Below are 23,012 nucleotides of genomic sequence, written 5' to 3'. Positions count from 1 at the left end.
GCCGTGAAGCCAACTTGACGAGGTGCAAATCGCGCATTTGCAGTTTAATCACTGACGGATGTGATACGAGCATTCTGCTAAGAACGTGTTGGCCAAAGCTGGACGACACTGTGCATGTTTGCTTCCACGGCGGTGGAAACCAACACATGTACCGCGAAAAAGGCTACACTGCTAGTCACAGAGAGATGCCAGCCACGAACAGCAACGAACTGAGACCGAGAGGGCGCCTCCCGGCAATTTTGTTACTTCGTACCTCGCGCAGCTTTGCGCTTCCTCAGAGAGCAAAAGGTTCTTGCAGCCAACGTAACCGGTGCACGAACATGTCGTTGGTCGCTAAGGATCCGGTCAGCGCATGTTGCACGTCCTGGGAGTGGCGTCAGCTCCCTGACAGCAGGGAGGGTCGGTGCTGCGGCGGTCTGAGAAGCGGTGGTGAACTCACGTTGATGGGTTGGCCACCTAATTTGTCTAATATGAACCCGGCTGGGACGCTATCGAGCTTCAGGACAGCGTCCAAGAACCACCGAAGCGTAATTTGAAGGGATTGCGTGACCTGTGACGCTACATTCATCCGGAAATCTTATAAAGCACTTGTCCAATCCACGACACGCAGATTCGATGCTGTATTCCATTCAGCGATAAACAGAGCTGAAATAAAGTGATGGTAGGCGTTTCAAATGGTATGGAGGAGTCATTGGATCTACAAACCAGTGCCGGCCGGAGTTGCCGAGCGGTTCTAGGCGCTACAGTCTGGAACCGCGCGACGGCTACGGTCGCAGGTTCGAATCCTGCCTCGGGCATGGATATGTGCGATGTCCTTAGGTTAGTTACGTGTCGTATCGGCCGCCGCACAGCAGCCGTCAACTCGACGCGGCGTGCTACAACTCGCGCGGCACACAGCGAGTACCGCTGGCGCCGCACACGATGTCAACAACTGGCGCAAGTGAACGCGTCGTCGCGGGGTTAGCGGCAGCGTACACACCACTATCGATACAGATTACCCTGGCGGCGCTGCCCTTGCCACCAGAGTGAGCAACCGTCTAAGGGCGCCATCTACCAACACTCTGATTGGCCGGACCTGCGGATTTAAGCGAGCTCCCTGAGCCCGTTTAACCAGTTCAATCTTCGCCGATGACTGTGTTACTATCCGGCTGCTGGATTCACGACGACCGAACCGTACTGTGGCCTCCCTGGCTGGAAACTTGCGACGCATCGGTATCGACTGGTTGGCAGTGGTTTGGACTTGTATTCTCTACTAGTGACTCTGATTTCTCCTTGGCGCTACAGCCAGCGAAGTGTTGTGCAGTCGAACTTTTGTTTTGAGTGACAGACGGTCAAATAAATTTGGTTACAGCGGAATATTTGTTGTGTTATAGTGCGGACATAACATTACGTTTAAGTAGTTCTAAGTTCTAGGGGACTGATGACCTCAGATGTTAAGTCCCAGAGTGCTCAGAGCCATTTGAACCATTTGAACTACATATCGGAGGTATACAATACGCTGACATTGTACACAGTTAAAAACCATTAACACACTGTACGGCGCATTTAACAGCCAATATATTCCTGCGACCTGCATTCGACACTTCCGTCATCAACTAATGTTATCATACGTTAATGGTTTTTCACTGTGCGCAATGACAGCCGTCTTATGTATCTTCTGCACGTACGCATATCCTTTAATATAGCAATAGGTATATGAGACCAGAAATATGTTTTCTTGGCCACGACATGTCACAGATAGATCAAACATGTTTTAAGATTTTAACAAGCACTTGAGAAGGGCTATGAAGCGGAAATAATGATTGTGTAAAATAAATGAACAATTAACAGTCAAATGGTGGAAATTTCTTTTAAAAAATTCTATATGACTAAGATCCCCAAGGAAGTAAAGGTGCTAAGATTTTAGATGTCACCAGAAGAAAAGGCGAAGCTATTATGGAAGAAGTGTTTCTTAGTTTTTGGATAAATAAAGCAGTATTTACCAATTCGTATCTAGCTGAGGCTAACTTAAACATTTCATTATTAGTGGGCACTGATTGGCTCAGGAAACAGAAAGCTTCTTTTGATCTCAGTAAATTTTGTGTAAATATACAAACAATGATAAGACACTAACGCCTGTCTCACAAGGACAGAGATTTGGACTAAGCTTGCTTGCTCGTTCACGTGTAAGCTTTGTTGAATGCCGGACAGCTGCCCTCTGCGGAGCTATTCCTGTTTTTTGTGATAGCACTCTTACGCAGGTGGTGATAACGCTTAGGCTCATTGGTGTAGACGCGTGTGCGTACACAGTAGATCTGCGGGGGCCAACGAACGAGAGCCAGTCGCTTCGTTGGCCGAGATTTGCTTAGTGTGTACAGGCTGCAAATCGGAGCCAACGAAGTGCTTGGTCTTGGTTGCGTTTCGGTCTGCTGGCGGAACACCAAAGCGGTGGCTGTTGGTTGGTGAGGTGTGGACGCCGGGGCGAGTGCTCGCTCGTTCACTAGCGACTTGCCGTGTCTCTGGAACGAGCGAATATTTAAGTTTTTCAGGACAGCCACAATGAGATGTGGTATTTAGGGAACGGCAGGATTCAGTGTGGACTGGGCCGTACTCAGTTTCTTTTTTTTAAGTCACATACACTTTATTTGAAAACAATTGCAAATAAGGTTGAAAATAAGGAACAATAATTAAATTTGACTGTTATGACACAATGTTTAACAAAAAATTTTGTTAAGCAAGTTGCACTCACGGCTGAAGGCCTTATTCATTAGAAATTCAACTTATTTGTCAGCTGAAGGCCCTAATAGTAATAACTCAGAAAACAATTTGACGGCTGAAGGCCTGGATAGCATATTCTTAAGAATGAATTAAACTTCTCCAAGAGATATTAAAATATTATAAAAAGGACAATCATCAAATTTTCACTCTTAGGAGACAATACCTAATTAAAAATTCTTAAGACAAATTGCATTCAAGGCCAAGGCCACAATCTGACCAAATCAATAGAGAAGTGGAGAGAGAGGTGGAGGACGGGTAATTAGTTTCGCCAGCTCCGAACACTCCACTCATTGCTCTTTATCTCAGCGACCCTGCGAGCAGCAACACGTGACCAAACGGCGTGATCTCAAAATAGTGGAGGTTTCACTACTGGGTTAATGTTCACTCAACTCAAACGTCCTGGATCCGGTGGAGAACGAGGTTGTCGCCCTTGCCACCACTACAGCCCCTCGATCCGGCAGTGCCTGCGTGCTGGCAGCGGTCCCAGCATCTCCTCGCACTGCCGGACCTCTCTGCTGCTCCATCCCAACCGAACTGCCTGACACACTACGATCCGGAAAATACTTGACTCCTTTCCAAACATACTAGATATCGATAACCGCTGCTGCTGCCACTCACGGACAGACAATGCTAGCAAACGTAGTGGCGCCAGTAAACACGAGAAGAAGACTCCACTATCCCTTTTACACGATTCCAACCTACCAACGGCACCAACACGGCTCACACAAGTCGCGCTTAGTACGTTTTATTGACTGGTTTCGCTCCTTAATTTTAAAACAGCATCATCAGAAACACTAGAACTCGTAGTTTAAAGTATAGTAATTGGCTGTTAAATTCAAGAGTTAAATCACTCAATAAAAAAATACAGAGTGCGGCTTGTGGCTGTCGTCAAAAAATTAATTTCAACAGTCGCTGGTTCCATGTCGCTACAGATATGTGTTTATTATGCTGATAAAAAAACGGAGTATGGAGTGGAATATGGCGAGAGCATTAAAGCTGACAGAGCTTGATCGTGAACAGTAATGTTTATGGGCTCCTACGGACTGCGATTATAAAACGAAAAGATTAGATTAGCTGAGAAAGAAATCTGCACGATATGAAAAAAGATGGAGATTTTATTGAAATCATTTCGCCATGAATGACGAAGAGAAAGAAACAAAACTGAACGTGACCATTAATATTTATGCTGGAGGTAGGTCCATAGCTCTCTTAAAAGAACTCTTACCTTTGGAAATTTTAAGCCTGAAACAATTCAGTTTTTCTTTTTTTTTTGGGTTATCAGTCTTCTGACTGGTTTAATGCGACCCGCCACGACTTCCTATCCTGTCCTAATCTCTTCATCTCAGAGTAGCACTTGCAACCTAGGTCCTCAATTATTTTCTGGATGTATTCGAAGTCGTCCTCTACAGTTTTTGCCCTGTACAGCTCCCTCTACAAGCATGGAAATCATTCCATGTCGTAACAGATGTCCTATCATCCTGATCCTTCTCCTTATCAGTGTTTTCCACACATTCCTTTCCTCTTCGATTCTGCGCAGAACCATCTCATTCCTTACCTTACCAGTCCACCAATTTTCAACATCCGCCTGTAGCTCCACATCTTAAATGCATCGATTCTCTACTGTTCCGGTTTCCCCACAGTCCATGTTTCACTACCATACAATGCTTTACTCCAAATGTACATTCTCAGAAATTTCTTCCTGAAATTTAGGCGTATGTTTGATACTAGCAGACTTCTCTTGCCCAGGAATGTACTTTTTGCCATTGCTAGTCTCCTTTTTATGTCTTCCTTGCTCCGTCCGTCATTGGTCATTTTAGTGCCTCGGTAACAGAATTCCTTAACTTCATCTACCTCGTGACCATCGATCCTGATGTTAAGTTTCTCGCTGTTCTCATTTCTGCTACTTCTCATTACTTTCGTCTTTCTTCGATTTAATTTCAATCCAAATTCTGTACTCATTAGATTGTTCATTCCATTCTGCAGCTCATGTAATTCTTCTTCACTTTCACTCAGGATAACAATGTCACCAGCGAATCGTATCATTGATATCCTTTTGACCTTGAATTTTAATTCCACTCCTGAACCAGTTCAGTAACAATTCGAAATCTGTAGCGTATATTGCGAAAAACGTATGATATAGCCCATATTCCAATTGAGTTTAATGTAGACACTTTTCTCCCGCCACGCTGCTCCTACTTTTTAAAAGAGAGATCTTCCACTTTTTCGTTTCTTCGTGACGACTGGTAAATCCTGTTCTTCCATCGTATTACCGGCCGGTGAAACTGCATTAAAAGCGCTGCTTTATAACGATAAGAAAACTGGAGCATCACCAAAATGGCAGAGCCAACGGCGATTCCACATGGCAGAATCCCTTGCCTCCAAGCCCTTTGTTTGTTGTGGATTAGGAAGCCGAACGCCAATGCATTGTCGACCAACCTTCGGCCGCATCAAGACTAGCGTGTAGGTGCCTTTAGCTTCGTGGCACCACAGGTGAGAATAATGGAGCAGCATTGGCGTGGCTTACAAGGGGAGGCCGCCAATTGTGAAATTCAGATTTGATTCATACTGTGCATAATAAAAGCTCATGGCCAGAGGTGTAATGTGGCACAGCACGAAGATGCACTTCTCAGCCGTTGTCGAGAAAATCGACAGTTAAAAGAAACCGTTGCGGTGAAATACTCTCGACAATTAATAATTGTCTACAGCGTCGTGGCGCAGCGGTAAGCGCTCGGGTTCGTAATCCGAAGGTCGCCGGATCGAATCTCGCGCCATGCAATTTTTTTTTATTATTAGTTTTTTGTAATTCAAATATATATAAAGTATTAATGAATTGCTTATGCATGTTGGTGAAGGCGGTTCGCTCTCCAATTGTACCGCCTCCATTTTTCCGTTTTTTTTTAACAGGGTGTACCAAAGCTCTCCCGTCCGCACTGATTTTCGACAATGTTTAAGTTGCGCTAGGGACCGCATCTACATTCTTTCGAAGTTAGCATGCAACTACGCTGTTATGCGGCGGCTCGTTTCGGCCCATTCAACATGTGTCATTCAAGTGTAACGAGCGAGTAACGGAGTTTATATTTCATACCTGCCACAGCAAATTTGCGTTCGTGGGGTCTCTATTCTAATTCGAACGTTTGACTTACGCTATATGTATTCGTTTCGCAATACCGTTTCTATGTCTTCCATTAACTATACGTGGTTAACATTATGAAGACAATTAATAACATTTGTGAAATACAACTTTGTTTGCGGAAAACATAATGATGTTCGAAGTCGCCAGTTTTTCCACGACAAACGACTTTCAACAACTTATTATATGCATAATTGTTGCAACTGATTGCCGGGAATTATATATATATTTAAATTACAAAAAACAAATACTAAAAAAAAAGGTTGCATGGCGCGAGATTCGATCCGGCGACCTTCGGATTACGAACCCGAGCGCTTACCGCTGCGCCACGACGCTGTAGAGAATTTTTAATCGTAGAGAGTATTTCACCGCAACGGTTTCTTTTAACTGTAGATTTTCTCGACAACGGCTGAGAAGTGAATCTTGGTGCTTTGCCACATTACACCTCTGGCCATGAGCTTTTATTATGCGCAGCATGAATCTAATCTGAATTTCACAATTGGCGGCCTCCCCTTGTTAGTGAGGACAACTGGGGAGCCATTTGAACGAGTGGTAGCGGCTGCCGTTTGGAGTATTTGATACGTCAAGGGCCGGGCCATCATTGAGCTAACTGCATAGTCCTCCATACCAAAGTCAAAATAGTGTCATTAGTACAGTTGCCTCTTCACGGCGCGTAGTTAAACTTTGAACGGGTTCACTTGGGGTCCGGGCACGGGTGGAGACCACGCGCCCGCCGGTGGTGCGGTGTTAGCAGGCTTGGGTTACAAAGTCGCCGCGTCTTACGGCCCACTGATCTCCCGTGTCGCTGAGTCGCCCCGGGGTCAGGTGTCGAAGAAACACTACCCCGCCGGTTTTCCGGGTAGCTCGATGCAGCACATTCTGCGCCTTACTTCATCACGGGCGAGCCTTACTCACCATCCGTGAGTCATGTTCTCAACGCTGCGCTGCACTGCGTGTCGTGGAAGTACACTCCATCATCCCCCGTAATATCCTTCCTGTTCATTGGGAAGCACATTCCTGCAGCTCCGTCAACAACGTATGCTTCATCACGGGACCGGATCTTGTGCTATGGCGTGTTACTTCTAACCAAACTGCGTGCCTATGAAATATCGCCTCAGTTGTGCGACTGATTCGTGATTTCCTGTCAGAAAGGTGACAGTTCGTAGTAATAGATGGAAAGTCATCGAGTAAAACAGAAACAATATCCGGCGTTCCCCAAGGAAGTGTATAGGCCCTCTATTGTTCCTGATCTATATTAACGGTATAGGAGACAATCTTAGTAGTCGTCTTAGTTTGTTTGCAGATGATGCTGTCATTTGCTGTCTTGTGAAGTCAATAGATAACCAAAACGACTTGCAAAATGATTTAGATAAGATATCTGTACGGTGCGAAAAGTGGCAATTGGCCATGAATAAAGAAAAGTGTGAAGTTATTCACATGAGTACTAAAAGAAATCCGCTAAATTTCGACTACGCGATAAGTCACACAAATCTGAAGGCTGTAAATTCAACTAAATACTTAGGGATTACAATTACAAATAACCTAAATTGGGACGATCACATAGATATTATTGTGGGTAGAGCAAACCAAAGACTGCGATTCATTGGCAGAATACTTAGAAGGTGCAACAGCTCTACTAAAGAGACTGCTTACACCACGCGGGTCCGCCCTATTCTGGAATACTGTTGTGCGGTGTGGGATTCGCATCAGATGGAACTGACGGATGACATCGAAAAAGTACAAAGAAGGGCAGCTCGTTTTGTATTATCGCGAAGTAGGGGAGATAGTGCCACAGGCACGATACATGAATTTGAGTGGCAATCATTAAAACAAAGGCGTATTTCGTAGCGACGGGATCTTCTCATGAAATTTCTATCACCAGGTTTCTCCTCCGATTGCGAAAACATTCTGTTGCCACCCACCTACATAAGAAGAAATGATCATTACGATGAAATGAGAGAAATCAGGGCTCGCACAGAAAAAATTAAGTGCTCGTTTTTCTCGCGCGCCGTTCGAGAGTGGAACGGTAGAGTGACAGCTTAAAGGTGGTTCACTGAACCCTCTATCAGGCACTTTATATTGTGAATAGCAAAGTAATCACTTAGATGTAGATGTACATCTACCAAGATTTTAACGTAAAGATTAAATGAAAGTAAGGCGCAGAATGTGCCACAGCGAGCCACGAGGAAAACCAGCAGGGTAGTAATTACATACAGTTTGCCTGCACGTCGAGACAAGAGTGTGTTCTACACCAAAAGGGAGCGATAAAACATGCGCTGAGAGAGAGGTTCGCACCAGCAGTTAAACAAAGATTATATTCATTATGACATAAATGAGGTAATCAAGCTCAAGTTGCATAAATTTACGTCGAAGTAGTAAAGGATACTACAAGGTTCATACTTCAACTCCCTCTAAACACAGGAAATGTATCCTTACAATGACATCCTTCCGTGAGAAATGCTAGTCAGAGAACAAAAGGCATCTGATAATGAGTAATTTCCCGTTGAAACGTGCTGATTTAGTTAGTGAATTAATTGGGGTATGGAAAATAGCGACAAATGTTCAAGGTTCAAAGATATTATTGAGAAACAAAAAGTCAATATAAATATGGGTTCAGAACTGCTTTTTCCCTAGTTATAAGACTGTTAGTCGCAGTACTACGACAGTTAAAGCAACCGTTTATTACATGTGTTGTTTACTGCGTTTTACGAATGGTACACAACACCTCAACCAAAACATCAGTGCACTCTTTAACCCGCCACCACAGTGAGTTCCAAACACGCCTCAGTGTGAATTTAAACAGTTGCTCGTAGACCAATCCGTAATCATTAACATAAGTCTGCAGGCCAACAACATTATGGATAATCCAGTGCGTTTAAGTCAAGTGATCACACTAGTCCAGAAATAGCTCAATACCTTACGTATCCACTGATGAAGGTAAGGTTTGCGAATGTGCACTTGGACGCGCTTACTGTAATATGCTGGATTGCGATGGAACGTAAATTATGTAGATTCTTACACGTATTGCTAGATGCATATAATCAAAGTTATCAGCCAACTCGTTGCACGAGAAGCGTTCACAGTTCGCCCCAGTCAGACTGTTCGCCATTGCGTGTTGTCTCAACAGTCGAAATCTAAGACCTATGTTGATGCCGTTATTTCTTCGCATCTTTGCGTGGAAAAACAGACCGTAAAAATTAGTACTTACTGAACACCGTTTTTAATGTTTGAAACAAGTACGAAATACCATCTTACAGAGAGAAAATTTTCTATGTGAACACGGAAAGTGTTGTGTTTCGACCCAAGTCTGGCTACGCTCAACTACATTTTCAATCATTTGTTTCAGCTTCTTCATAGGAATCCAGCAGTGTTTCCTTCGTGGCACAGATTTCACAGAATGAGAAAAAAGTAAATAATTAACAAATTAATGAGTAGTCTGTGACACAGTGCCAGTAACTAAGCAGAAGTATTTATCAGGATCAAATTTACTCGTTTAACGACAGGAAATAGACAAAAAGAAAAAGATTATTATGCACGAAATATACTCGCCGTGTCAAGCTGCAGATGAGGATGATAATCATGAGAAGGAGGAGGAAAATACGGATTTCGGCGAAAAGCCCGTCAGATATCTGTAGTGTGGGAGGCGCAGGTGTTTGCTATCGCCAACACGTGGTTACTGAAACTAATACAGTATAGAGATAGTGTATCTACCTGTTAGGTGTAACATTGGACGAAGACTGAAGTGCTGGAACGCTGCTGCTAAACAGTTCGTACGATTCTTATCATTAGTGAAGAACTGGTTACTGAAGAAGTTGGAATACACTCCTGGAAATGGAAAAAAGAACACATTGACACCGGTGTGTCAGACCCACCATACTTGCTCCGGACACTGCGAGAGGGCTGTACAAGCAGTCATCACACGCACGGCACAGCGGACACACCAGGAACCGCGGTGTTGGCCGTCGAATGGCGCTAGCTGCGCAGCATTTGTGCACCGCCGCCGTCAGTGTCAGCCAGTTTGCCGTGGCATACGGAGCTCCATCGCAGTCTTTAACACTGGTAGCATGCCGCGACAGCGTGGACGTGAACCGTATGTGCAGTTGACGGACTTTGAGCGAGGGCGTATAGTGGACATGCGGGAGGCCGGGTGGACGTACCGCCGAATTGCTCAACACGTGGGGCGTGAGGTCTCCACAGTACATCGATGTTGTCGCCAGTGGTCGGCGGAAGGTGTACGTGCCCGGCGACCAGGGACCGGACCGCAGCGACGCACGGATGCACGCCAAGACCGTAGGATCCTACGCAGTGCCGTAGGGGACCGCACCGCCACTTCCCAGCAAATTAGGGACACTGTTGCTCCTGGGGTATCGGCGTGGACCATTCGCAACCGTCTCCATGAAGCTGGGCTACGGTCCCGCACACCGTTAGGCCGTCTTCCGCTCACGCCCCAACATCGTGCAGCCCGCCTCCAGTGGTGTCGCGACAGGCGTGAATGGAGGGACGAATGGAGACGTGTCGTCTTCAGCGATGAGAGTCGCTTCTGCCTTGGTGCCAATGATGGTCGTATGCGTGTTTGGCGCCGTGCAGGTGAGCGCCACAATCAGGACTGCATACGACCGAGGCACACAGGGCCAACACCCGGCATCATGGTGTGGGGAGCGATCTCCTACACTGGCCGTACACCACTGGTGATCGTCGAGGGGACACTGAATAGTGCACGGTACATCCAAACCGTCATCGAACCCATCGTTCTACCATTCCTAGACCGGCAAGGGAACTTGCTGTTCCAACAGGACAATGCACGTCCGCATGTATCCCGTGCCACCCAACGTGCTCTAGAAGGTGTAAGTCAACTACCCTGGCCAGCAAGATCTCCGGATCTGTCCCCCATTGAGCATGTTTGGGACTGGATGAAGCGTCGTCTCACGCGGTCTGCACGTCCAGCACGAACGCTGGTCCAACTGAGGCGCCAGGTGGAAATGGCATGGCAAGCCGTTCCACAGGACTACATCCAGCATCTCTACGATCGTCTCCATGGGAGAATAGCAGCCTGCATTGCTGCGAAAGGTGGATATACACTGTACTAGTGCCGACATTGTGCATGCTCTGTTGCCTGTGTCTATGTGCCTGTGGTTCTGTCAGTGTGATCATGTGATGTATCTGACCCCAGGAATGTGTCAATACAGTTTCCCCTTCCTGGGACAATGAATTCACGGTGTTCTTATTTCAATTTCCATTATTCACAAAAAAGCCAACATTCGAAGTTTTAATGAACTGTGTTGGTGCGACTACGAGTGATGAATCAAGCAGTACGTAGTTTGAAAAACTATTCAGTCTGAAGTAGCTCCCACGGTTGTTTGGGACATAATACATAATAATCATACACACACTGCCGATAAATTTAGATGTTAACATTATAAAACTTGAAACTTTCCTGGCAGATTAAAACTGTGTGCCGGACCGAGACTCGAACTCGGGACCTTTACCTTTCGCGGGCAAGTGCTCTACCGTCTGAACTACCCAAGCACGACTCACGCCCTGTCCTCACAGCTCTACTTCTGCCACTACCTAGTCTCCTACCTTCCAAACTTTACAGAAGCTCTCCTGCGAACCTTGCAGAACTAGCACTCCTGAAAGAATGCATATTGCGGAGACATGGCTTAGCCACAGCCTGAGGGATGTTTCCAGAATGAGATTTTCACTGTGCAGCGGAGTGTGCGCTGATACACTCCTGGAAATGGAAAAAAGAACACATTGACACCGGTGTGTCAAACCCACCATACTTGCTCCGGACACTGCGAGAGGGCTGTACAAGCAATGATCACACGCACGGCACAGCGGACACACCAGGAACCGCGGTGTTGGCCGTCGAATGGCGCTAGCTGCGCAGCATTTGTGCACCGCCGCCGTCAGTGTCAGCCAGTTTGCCGTGGCATACGGAGCTCCATCGCAGTCTTTAACACTGGTAGCATGCCGCGACAGCGTGGACGTGAACCGTATGTGCAGTTGACGGACTTTGAGCGAGGGCGTATAGTGGGCATGCGGGAGGCCGGGTGGACGTACCGCCGAATTGCTCAACACGTGGGGCGTGAGGTCTCCACAGTACATCGATGTTGTCGCCAGTGGTCGGCGGAAGGTGCACGGGCCCGTCGACCTGGGACCGGACCGCAGCGACGCACGGATGCACGCCAAGACCGTAGGATCCTACGCAGTGCCGTAGGGGACCGCACCGCCACTTCCCAGCAAATTAGGGACACTGTTGCTCCTGGGGTATCGGCGAGGACCATTCGCAACCGTCTCCATGAAGCTGGGCTACGGTCCCGCACACCGTTAGGCCGTCTTCCGCTCACGCCCCAACATCGTGCAGCCCGCCTCCAGTGGTGTCGCGACAGGCGTGAATGGAGGGACGAATGGAGACGTGTCGTCTTCAGCGATGAGAGTCGCTTCTGCCTTGGCGCCAATGATGGTCGTATGCGTGTTTGGCGCCGTGCAGGTGAGCGCCACAATCAGGACTGCATACGACCGAGGCACACAGGGCCAACACCCGGCATCATGGTGTGGGGAGCGATCTCCTACACTGGCCGTACACCACTGGTGATCGTCGAGGGGACACTGAATAGTGCACGGTACATCCAAACCGTCATCGAACCCATCGTTCTACCATTCCTAGACCGGCTAGGGAACTTGCTGTTCCAACAGGACAATGCACGTCCGCATGTATCCCGTGCCACCCAACGTGCTCTAGAAGGTGTAAGTCAACTACCCTGGCCAGCAAGATCTCCGGATCTGTCCCCCATTGAGCATGTTTGGGACTGGATGAAGCGTCGTCTCACGCGGTCTGCACGTCCAGCACGAACGCTGGTCCAACTGAGGCGCCAGGTGGAAATGGCATGGCAAGCCGTTCCACAGGACTACATCCAGCATCTCTACGATCGTCTCCATGGGAGAATAGCAACCTGCATTGCTGCGAAAGGTGGATATACACTGTACTAGTGCCGTCATTGTGCATGCTCTGTTGCCTGTGTCTATGTGCCTGTGGTTCTGTCAGTGTGATCATGTGATGTATCTGACCCCAGGAATGTGTCAATAAAGTTTCCCCTTCCTGGGACAATGAATTCACGGTGTTCTTATTTCAATTTCCAGGAGTGTATGATATATGTGAGGATGGGGCGTGAGTCGTGCTTGGATAGCTCAGTTGGTAGAGCACTTGCCCGCGAGAGGCAAAGGTCCCGAGTTCGAGTCTCGGTCCGATACACAGTTTTAACCCGCCAGGGAACTTTCATATCAGTGCACACTCCGCTGCAGAGTGAAAATCTCATTCATTATAAAACTTCTTTACACTCGGTAATTGCAAAATACCGCTTAATCTAGGCTTAAACTGTCACGCTTCAGGATTTAAGTGCCATTGAAATGCACATCGACTGAAGCAGCCAGAATGCTCCAGAAAGTGGTTTAAGTCCCATGTTTTCGCCTTTTTACAAAGGGATCTCCTGTTTAGATCCCTTATTATCTGTACGCTATCTATTGAGTCCCCCCCCCCCCCCCCCCCGCCCTAATAATTTAGCGCTGGTGACGCCCTTGTGTGTGGTCGTTGTCGAAATCCTTAGACGTGGAACCACGCTCGGATTTCGCAAGTGTGGGGAAGGTAATCGGCCGCTTCCTTTGGATAGGAACCACCCCAGAAATCGGATTAAGCGATTTGGGGAAACCAACGAAAACTGATCCACACTATGATAATGAATCGCAAAGTTATTCATATGCTGTTAAAATTAGCACCAATAATGAGTAGAATGAAATGCAGAAGATTTCAGTGGGCAGGCCATCTAACGAGAATTAATAAGGGTCAAGTGGTTCCAAGAATATTCATGGAGGAAATAATTTGGTTGAGACGAAGGGAAAGAGCCAGGGGTACGTGGGTCAATGGAATTAACGCAATATACAACAGGATGGGCGTAAATAACTGGCAGGGAGCATCACAAGATGAAGCATTTGGAAACAACCTGTGAGATGTGTACTGGTGCTTCGACTGCCTTAGAAGAGGAAAAAAAATATAAACATAGTAGTCTTTGCGAGTTAGTTGTCGCTATGCAGTAGTAGCAGTCAGTCAGTCGTTGCGAGTCTGTCAGTTCAGTCGTTGCGAGTCTGTAGCTCTGTCTAGTTGAGAGCAGTACTCTGTCTGTAGTCGTCATGCAGAGCGGTCGGTCAGTAGTAGCAGCCCAGTGCGGTTGTGTGATGTAGGCGCTCGGCAACAATGGTCAAGATGAGGAATAAGGTATACTGTTAATTAATATAATCATTAGATAATGAAAAATTTTATTTATTGTAATTATTCTCCAACAAGTCTCCCAATAATAATTTTTTATTTCAAAAGCATTTTCTCAAAAATTTAATTTTTTATTGAACTCAAGATCTCGTTGCACTTCCCATTTCATTCCACTTCTTTTGAAGAAAAATTCCACTAAAAATCACAAAAAAAGAGAATATTATTATTTGCAATGCAGTTCCTCCAAGCGGTGCGCAACAACAAGAGCAGATATGTGACATCCATTTATTCTGAGGTAAGACTTTAATTCTGATTGTTTTTACACAGGGCCAAAGACCGATATTTCGGTTTAATTAAATTTTCTTATCACTGAATGGACTTTAATTTTTCATCAGGAATTTATATTTGAGTCAGATTGCGAATTTCACATTTCTGTTGCCATTGTCAGTACATTTCATTGTGGGCAGGTTACGCATAGAGCCATGTCCATCAGCATTTCTAATTAGTATCGTCCTTTTCTTTTAAAATTTTTGTGGGGAGGTTACACTTGGCTCCCATTTCTATTAAGTATTGCTATATTTTCTTTCTTATAAAAAATTGCGGTGGGGAGGTTACAATGTAAGTATTGATTTATTATTAGATATTCTGTATATAACAAGCCAGCAGCCTACCTACCCCCTCAGAGCTAAAATTGAAAGGAAAACTTTTTTTTTCATAGTGCGGGCCCACAGTCATATTTCTTTAAAGTCAGTACCGCCTTTAGACTTGTTTATTTACAGTGTTACATTTACACTTACAAAATCATGATTTCGGCTTCAAAGTGCCATTATGAAGTGTTTAAGTGTTCTAAATTGCCTGAGATGGCATCTGCCATTACCATTTTAAATTGCCTGTGGTGGCATACTATCGTGTTGAATACGGTGGTATGCCATCCCAGGCAATTTATAACAGTTAAAACACTTGATGATGGCACTTTCAAGCCGAAATCATGACAGTGTAAGTGTAAATGTAACGCTATAAATAAAGTAGTCTAGTGGCAGTACTGACTTTAAAGTGATGAAAGGAAAAAGATGCACGTTCACACTTGGCGACAAAATAACAGGTGTCCGACGGGTCCGTCGTCCGGTTTAGTCACGTATCACATTTGTCCACAACACTTCACGTCGACTTCCATGTTTTTTTTTTATATTTCTTAGTTTTTTTTCAGTTCTGCCAACGTCAGATACCAAGCTGTTGTAGTGTGAAAACTGCAAGGGAAGCTAAATGTTAATAGTTTTTTTTTGGTAGTACCAAGTGCCGATTACGTCAGCATTTTCCCTCACACGTCACCGCCCACAGTAAAGACCAAGCTTGTCACTTAGACTCTTTTTTAACGCAGTTGGTGTGATATTTATTCACATTGGATATCTTGTTATTTCTTTCACATCGCACACCTGAGTGCAATCTGACTTCTTTTTTGTCACATATACTTTCTTTACATAGTCAAGATTGGACGTGTTGAAAGCTCATAAAGTAGTAAGGCTCCTTCATAAAGTGAAAGCAAAATTATATTCTCCTACAATTTCAAAAGAACAATTTCAAATATATACCGATAAGTGTGAAAAAAATATAATATAAAACTATTAGCACTCGATATTGCCATTGTTATATCGATATATCGATGGAAATTTTATCTCGGATGTATATCGATATATTTAGAAAAAAATATCGAGATATCAATATTTTGTCAACAGGCCTAGTAGACCAAGGTGAGATTTTCACTCTGGAGCGGAGTGTGCGCTGATATGAAACTTCCTTGCAGATTAAAACTGTGCCGGACCAAGACTCGAGCTCGGGACCTTTGCCTTTAGCAGGCAAGTGCTCTACGACTAAACTACTGAAGCACGACCTGTCCTCACGGCGTCCTAGTACACACAGCTGACACCTCTCGCAGCAAAAATGGCTCAAAGTCTGTTGTCACAGTGGTGCCTATGTCAGTGGATTCCGACGACCGACATCGGCCGATCTTTTCAAACTAATACACCACTGTGCGGTCGGTAATGCTGTATCTGATCTTATTGTCCTAATATATAGACTTCGGACGACAATCGGAAATTTTAGGCGTAAATTACGATCTAAAAAAATAATTTGTTCAAGTGAGCCTGTGGCGTATCTTGTGCTTATTATAGAGGATATTTTCGGGTTGTGGTAGGTGGATATTAGCTATTTACAAATTATGCCTTTTTATGTCAGTAAGGTGGTGATTCTGTTATATGAAGTGGTTTGAAAATCGGGTGTATATTTTTCTACTTTTAAGTGCTTTAGCTGTTCAGTGTCTCTTATTCTAAACGTTATGCTTGTCTTTCACACACACTTCTATACCGAATTAGACTCATTGAAGGTTAACTGACGTTTGTGTGCATTACTTCAAAGAACCGCTACGGTCGCAGGTTCGAATCCTGCCTCGGGCATGGATGTGTGTGATGTCCTTAGGTTAGTTAGGTTTAAGTAGTTCTAAGTTCTAAGGGACTGATTACCTTAGATGTTAAGTCCCGTAGTGCTCAGAGCAGAATATCTGAAATCCAATAATATTACATATGGCCACCCTGATTGCCCGACAAGAATTCTGTCGAACATTTATGGGACATACTGGAGAGGCCAGTTTGTGCACAAAAGCCTGCTTCGGCAACACTTTCGCAGTTATGGACTACTGTAGAAGCAACATTCCTTAGTATTTCTGTAGGGGATTGCCAGCAACATGTTGAGTCCATGCCGCGTAGAATTGTTGCACTATGCCGCAGAAAAGGAGGTCCGGCATGATATTAGGAAGTATCCTACGAGTTTTGCGATCTCAGTGTATAAACATTTACCATATCTGTCTAAAGGATTAATATTACACGAAAAAACAAACAATTAGAAGTTCTGTAGTTTTCTGTATTTTTGTAGAGTATCGTCTTCAGAATGCAGATTCAACGACAGAATGTTATTGCGCAATCCGTAGTTGGCGGTCCAAGGAAACAACAGTGCGTTACTCCGTCTCACAAATCTGGCTCTGGAAGTAAGGGGTGAATGCAACGGAGTCAATGTTATTTTGTCCGCTCCCGCATTACTTACATACTACGTATGTTGTAAACAATTGTGCGTATAACGTTTCTCTAGTTGCCAGGCGTTTTTTAAAGAAAGTACTGCTTTGAAATAAAACATTTTATTTTTTATATTTACATAAAAGCATGGTATGTACTTTAATGCACTTTTCTACGTAGTTGTCACAGATATTAAGTCACGTATCGGATCGTACAACCAACTTTGTATACCATCTTCGTAGGAATATGCTGCCTGAGCATAACTTTCCATAATTTGAACTTTCTGTTTACAATCGCCTAAAGAACACATCTTGACACTTACGAGCGACGCGATGGTGCGAAATGAGTGAGAGCTTCTAAAGATGGGCGTACGAATATGCATGATGAGGACCGAAGAGGGCAACCTTCAGTCATTACTGACGATTTGGTGCAAAAAAATGGTTCAAATGGCTCTGAGCACTATGGGACTTAACATTTGTGGTCATCAGTCCCCTAGAACTAAGAACTACTTAAACCTAACTAACCTAAGGACATCACACACATCCATGCCCGAGGCAGGATTCGAACCTGCGACCGTAGCGGTCGCGCGGTTCCAGACTGAAGCGCCTAGAACCGCACGGCCACACCGGCCGGCGATTTGGTGCAGAAAATAAATGAAAAAGTGAGAGAGAACAGACGATTTACGATTTCGACGTTATGGTGAGTTTCCTCTAGTGTCATGAAGTGTGCTTATTTGCAATTGTTACAGAATGTTTAAATTATCTAAAGTTATGCTCAGGCCGCAGATTACTACGAGGATGGTATTCAAAGCTGGTTGTACGGTACAATGTCCCTTACGTAGATAAGCAGATTAACGTACAGGCGTAAAGTAAAAATAAAATTGCTAAGAAAATCTAAACTCCACTCATCCAAAATTGCCTCGTATATTTATACTTTTTATGGAGCTTTATGTGGCGAGAATAGAAATGCTCGTTCAGTAGAACGACCGTAGATTTAATTTACGACCGATAATCGTAATGCTTTAACACATGGAGGGGGCTGTGAAACATTTTGGTAGGTAATTCAGTGCAGCGAAAGGACAGTAGAAAAAAGTTGCCGCGACGCGCAGGAGTTTAGTAAATAAGCTACAAAGCGTTTTGGTAGGAGGGGGAAACAGGTTTCCTGTTTCTGGCATATGAGATCAAAGCGAGCAGAGCAGCTCCTAGCAGCCCATTAGTCTGTCGCTGACGCCATCCCCTTTGTCACTGTCTCGTGAAATCAGTGTACGGCTAACGCGCGTGTCTTTAAATCAGGGATCCGCCACCAAATACTGACGCCTTTTGCCACATTAGTTCCCCTTCATCTTTGGTTATTCCTTTTCTCAGCATTTAATATTCTGACAGGATAAATGCCCTGAGGATGTGCCGCTCCTCTAAATAAGTTATTATCAGAAGGCGCAGTACTACTTTTCGTGAAAACAGAACCTCTACGGAACCAAATATCATCTTACATATCGTTGGCATTTGTTATCAGCCATCAAGACAAAGCTGTTTTTGTATTTTTTGTTACCTGGACAGTTTTCTACACCTGACTTCCTCTGTAGATCTCACTTCATATGTGAAAAAAAAAGGGTGGCAAAGAATTCCAGTGCGATAGTACGCTCAATTATACCTTAATCGGCAGCCGGTCTAGCGCAGCTGAGGGAAAAACAAATACGCTAAGTTTCCTTTAATTTACGTCTATGATCACAAACTTCTTGTTAACAGATTACCGGTTTCGGTCTATAGTGACAATCATCAGATCAGCAGCAAAAAATGGGGAAAAACATAAATATACTCGCAGATTGTCTATAGCTTAAAAACAATAAATAGACCATAATGAAAAGTACTTACTGATATCTACATATGCATTTGTGCGCTTTGAGTATGAAGAGGTGTTGTTTCCCTTTTTGGTTGCACATCTGATGCTGGTCATTATAGACTGAAGTCGGTAATCTGTTAACAAAAAGTGTGTGACCATAGACGTAAATTAAAGGAAACTTATTGTAAATACGAGTCACTTTTTTATTCGCGATAATGTCGCAGCTTGTGAAACAAATACGCTGTTACAATATACTTTCCTATCTGTACTGCAAGTATTTATACAAGCCCATACTGTAGCTGAGCTACGGTCTACTACTGCAAACCAACAGCTGTCATTACGAATGAAATATGTCCGTCTACCGTGAAATAGAGAGAGAAATATAATGTCAGTACAATGAAAGACATAGCAAAGCAGCTCAGTAGAAAGTAAGGACGCAAATAAGTCACGCAACTGGATCATAGACAAGGGCGTTGAAATACAACCACACGATCTCGTATCACAACTGTTTCAGTACTCCCAGTTCAGTACAGCACTCAGCATAGAGATAAAACTCAGCAAATAATAATAAAAAAACCCTAAACTTTCCAGCAAGCCGACTGTAAAATTTACTTCCAGTAAGTCTGAGAAATTGTATTAAAGATTTCTACCAAACCTTAATATTTGATTACTGTGCAGATTAACAAAATAAAAGCAAAACATAATTGTTCTCAGCACAAGGACTGGTTCAGAGACAACGTGAGATGAACCTACTGTTTTTAAAGCACTGCAGTTCCAACAATTCAGCTACATCTTACCCAATCCGGATGTTGAACTCTAAGAATGTCGTTAAAATGATGAATGGTTTTAGTGTAAATTTCGACCAGTCATTTCGTAATGTTTCTTTACCTCCCATTAGCCAGTTTTCGAGGCACTGAAAGCTCATCACCAGACGGTGGGTTCTTACGTGATCTTTATTACAAGTTTAAACAGGGGCAAGTACTTGGCTTCTGACGAGCTATTACAATCCCAGGACACATAAATTTGACAAAGTGTCATTACACGCCAGCGTTGAAAAAGCAGTGCGCTCTCTCTCTCTCTCTCTCTCTCCCTCTCTCTCTCTCTCTCTCTCTCACACACACACACACACACACACACACACACACACACACACACACACACACACACACCATTGGGCGTAAAGGACTCCTCGCGAGATTTTCAATTAACGATGCATTAAAGTAAACGCTGACAAGTGCTACATCGAGCCGTCTGTTGTAACCAACATAGTAAATGGCTGTAAGCATTATGGGACTTAACATCCGAGGTCATCAGTCCCCTGGACTTAGAACTAATTAAACCTAACCAACCTAAGTATATCACACACATCCATGCCCGAGGCAAGATTCGAACCTACGACGGTAGCAGCAGCGCTGTTCCGGACTGAAGCGCCTAGAACCGCTCGGCCACAGCGGCCGTCTGTAACCAACAGATAAGCTACTCAGCGCGCGCGCGCGGTTCAACGATCGCAGCGCAACGTCAGCACATTACATACTTCACATTCACAAGCCCTTTGTGTAGTGCATAGTGGAGGGTACATCATACCAAACTTAGCAATTTTCTGTACTATCCTATTCGCGTATCGAGCGGCAAAATAAAAATTTGTGTCTGTAATCGCTCAGCTTATTCTCACGATCAAATGGCTCTGAGCACTATGGGACTTAACTACTGAGGTGATCAGTCCCCTAGAACTTAGAACTACTTAAACCTAACTAACCTAAGAATATCACACACGTCCATACCCGAGGCACGATTCGAACCTGCGACCGTAGCGGTCGCGTGGTTCCAGTCTGTAGCGCCTAGAACCCCGGCCGGCATTCTCACGATCCCTATGCAAAAATATGCGATGGTAGCCACAGAATGCTCGCACTTTTCCATCTGATACAGCTTCTCTAAATTTTCCTAACGTGGTTTCGCGATAAGTATGTCGTCCTTTAAGGCTTCCCATTTCAGCTCCCCGAGCATTTCTGTCACACTGTTGTTATCCTGACAGCACGACTCTGAAGTCATTCAATGTCTGTTCCCGTGCCTACAAGTCATGCTAAGGACTCCAAATACTGGAACAGTACTCTAGAATTGGTTTTCCTGTAAAGATGCTTTGCATCCAAGTCTTCCCTAATACTGGTTTTACGTGATTGTCCAATTTCATATCGCTTCTTACTACTGTATTTCTCCTCAAATACGTACGTGATGTGGCGTGGTCAATACGTTGACGACTAATTTTATAATCGGATATTAACGGGTTCTATCTCTCTGTCACGGGCATTACCAATCACATGTTGACATATTGAGTGCCAGCCACATAAACCTTACCGTATCTTAGAATGGCAGTCTTTTTTTTTTTTAAATATTTAACTGAGACAGAAAACTTTTAGAAAGTCTGAATCTACTTTTTGTGGATTACATACGTCCAGATTCTTTGAGTGTTAAGTTTTTTTTTTCTTTTTTCCCCCATACAGATAGACCCTGTTATAGGTTTATTCTAGTTTTCTTATTTTACTTTAAATATCAATGCTGCCTCGCGTTAAAAGTGCGTGGAAGCAGTAATGCGTTAGTGCATCTCAGCGCGCAACTTCTGTCATGTTTGTCGCGACGTGAAGTTACACTAGATAGTGGCTGCATATAGAATGTCGGGTAAAAGGAAAGTAAGTGTGACTGTCGAGGGAAAGAAGCGTACACGAAAGCCTTATTCATTGGAAACAAAGTTAATAATTTTGGATCGCTATGGTAAAGGTGAGCATATTGTTTACATTCAGCCAACTTCTGAGACTTAATTCATTGTGAGAACTATTTGTGACAATTCGGAATCAGTTCGAAGAACTGCTTAATCTTCGAATACCGCAAGTGTAACCTGCGACTCGAGTGCCATATCTCGCTCTGAGGCGTTGAGACAATGAAAAAAGTGCACCACAACCATAAGCACATGTCTCTGTCTGGAGCTGTTATTCAGGCTAAAGCCAAGAGCTTGTATGCAGCCAGCTCAAACAGATTTATCGCTTTAAGCATAGTTTCGGATTTCACAACATTAAAATGACAGGGGAGACATCTGTGGCTGATGACGTTGGAGCCGAGGAATTTTAAGAGGAAGCTGAAGAAATTGTGAGAGAAAAACGATGTACTGCGAAACAGTCTGGCAATTCAAATGTGAAGCGCGTAGCGAGAACACTCCAGCTCCAAAGGATTTACATACAAGGAGCTTCGTCACTGAAAGTGAACTGACGATAGCACTATTAGGTTCTTCCGCTGTAGATGATCCAGAGGCCATTTAGGATGTAGTTGGACGCAATGAAAACGATTTTAGTTTGTTATGGTGTGTTTCAGCGTTAAATTTTTAGGTGTTTTTAAATTTTGCATTAAAATACGGTTCTGAAACGCGGTAATGGTTATATTTTGTAGAATTACTAAGAAACTCTGTTATTTTAAACTTAATATGTGAGTAAACGAGAACCTAACCCCATATCTTACATATAAAATGGTTCTCGAACTACGTGTGTTCGGTATTCACGACTCTTCTGTGGAACGTAACTGTCGCGCATAAGGAGATGCATGTGTAGTTTTGATGAATGTTAGGTTTTGCAAACAGTATAAAAGTTTACCAAAATCAAAATAGTTTTTATTCGCCATTCTAGTGCGGTATTCTGCTTTCAGTAATTGAAGGTTTACAATCTAAAACCATAACTGTAAATTGTTACAAATTTTTTGCACGTAGTGCAATTTTTTGTGTGGTACACTTCGAAGCATATGGCTCTACTGCACTCGCTGCACTGATTTTAGTGTCTTTTCTTGCAGTATTTCATGTTTGTAACGAAAGAAGTGTTTGATAGTTCAGAAAATGAAGAAACATCAGAAACGAATGCAACGCTTCAATGGACGTATTACGAAATCAAAAAGAGAAATACGCACGTGAAGTTTGACACAATTC

General features: G+C 44.1%; 1 protein-coding gene and 1 non-coding gene across 2 annotated transcripts in view; both read left to right on the top strand.

The window, feature by feature from the left end:
* LOC126462869 (probable G-protein coupled receptor Mth-like 1) overlaps positions 1-23,012 on the top strand; it is a 563,028-nt gene that overhangs the window by 270,689 nt on the left and 269,327 nt on the right. The gene's annotated exons all lie outside the window — the stretch shown is intronic.
* On the top strand, positions 13,068-13,142 carry Trnas-cga (transfer RNA serine (anticodon CGA)). The gene has a single exon. It is a non-coding gene; the product is annotated as a tRNA-Ser (tRNA).

Source organism: Schistocerca serialis, chromosome 1 (genome assembly GCF_023864345.2).
Source record: "Schistocerca serialis cubense isolate TAMUIC-IGC-003099 chromosome 1, iqSchSeri2.2, whole genome shotgun sequence".
Lineage (NCBI taxonomy): Eukaryota > Metazoa > Arthropoda > Insecta > Orthoptera > Acrididae > Schistocerca > Schistocerca serialis.
The sequence above is the reverse complement of the archived record's forward strand: the minus strand, read 5'-3'. Positions and strand labels throughout refer to the sequence as shown.